Source organism: Humulus lupulus, chromosome 1, assembly GCF_963169125.1.
Source record: "Humulus lupulus chromosome 1, drHumLupu1.1, whole genome shotgun sequence".
Classification (NCBI taxonomy): Eukaryota; Viridiplantae; Streptophyta; class Magnoliopsida; order Rosales; family Cannabaceae; genus Humulus; species Humulus lupulus.
The window spans coordinates 212,932,844-212,934,651 of record NC_084793.1 but is presented as its reverse complement, the minus strand read 5'-3'; positions in this window follow the sequence as shown (position 1 = coordinate 212,934,651).

Sequence of the window (1,808 nt, the reverse complement as noted above, 5' to 3'; positions counted from 1 at the left end):
ATTGCTTTCATCTCTGCCTTCTTTCAACTTGTACAACCATTTACATGCCACTATACTTTTACCTTTAGGTTTAGACACTAATTTCCAGGTCTGGTTCTTTATTAGTGAAGCCATTTCCTCATTCATAGCCTTAATCCAATGTATAGAGTCCTTGTCTTTTATAGCTTCTTCATAAGTAGTTGGTTCTGTTCTATCTATCCCTGTAGCACTCATAAAAGCATAAGCTAGAACTTCCTCCCAGGCATTGAAACTGAATTTCTGGTTTGGCTTAGATGTCCCCTTAGCTCTATCTCGGGTTAGTTGATAATCTGCAAGAGATTCTGCTTCTGTTTGCTCTTCATTTTTTGGTTCCACTTGATTTGTGTCTTCGGGTACCGTTGCTTATTGTATTGGTTCATTTTGTGTAGTTGTTTCCTGCATATTTTCCACCTGAACATGTTCCACCTGATCAATGTTGGGTTCTTGTGTTCTAACTTGTGCATGATCTGTCTTTGATTGGTAATTTATAGTGGTACCTGCATGGTTAGTGTAATGCCCTGGTTACCCCAGAACAGTTACGGTGAACAATGAACCAGAAATTTGACTCGCTACCCGAGTCCTTTGGTTAAAAACGTGATCTAAGTGTTATTAACAGGCTAAGGTGTAAAAACTAGTAAAAAGGAGAGGATAACTTGCATTAAATAAATAAACTGCTCATGAGCCTTTAAAACGTTTACAAGTTGTTCATAATACAAAAGGGTCGCTACTGTTTCAAATTTACAATCCCCGCCGGCCTAAGCGGCAAAAACAGGGTAAACCCCTAGTTCCTCTGAGAACTCCCTGACCGTGGTGGTCAAGCGGCCAAATATGTACACAACACCGCCAAGGCTCTCCACTCAAGGTTGGGTGAGCTTCTCTTTCCCTTTACCTGCACCACATAGCACCCATGCGCCAAGGCCCAGCAAGAAAACACAATAAGGCATGACATAATATCAACAACGATCATAATAACCATTCAGGACTATCAGTCCAAAACAGATAGGTGACAGTAGCCAAAGTCACAAATGATGGGTACAGCTCCCTCTAGCCTTGTGACAATAGGGTCACCAAGGCTTAACTGATAAGTGGTTCTTTCATAAGTTTAATCAGGATAGGTGCATGGTGATTGGTCACCAACATAACCTTCCTCCCGACCCTAGAGTCGTAACTATGGACAGCGTCCCTTAGCCATGTGCCCTGGCTATGAGCATCTGGTCTTAGACCAGGCAAGCGCTTATAAGTTCTTCGACCTTAGGGTCGGTCCAGCTTTAATGCCATAGAGCCATTCAATGCATGTTCATCGACTTTAGGGTCGGTCCCTGACTAGTCAGTACAATAGACAAATAATCAGCATTCGCTAGCATTTAATATGCAATCCATGTCCACATACATCAATCAACATGCTTCAATAACAAACCATGCATGTCACATACATATACAGGGTGCAACTATATCCATACACTATTTTCTTACCTCTGGTTCGAGTGAAAGTTATTATAAGAACGACCCCTGAGAACGATCAATCTCTTAGCTCCTTAGCGGTTACCTAGTCACAACCAAATATAACCTCCATTAATGAGAATCCACATAAATAGGGTCTTAACCTAAGCACCACTCTCGGGACCTCGAAACATGCCCACACGGTGAGTAGATTCGATCCCGGGCCTTAAGGATTGAAACCCCAAGTCAAAAACCCTTAAAAACACTCAAAACGGGACTTAGAAGGAACAGGGTATCGCTACAACGCTCAACCCCTAGCGCCCCAGCGCTATACTCAGAACCACCCATAT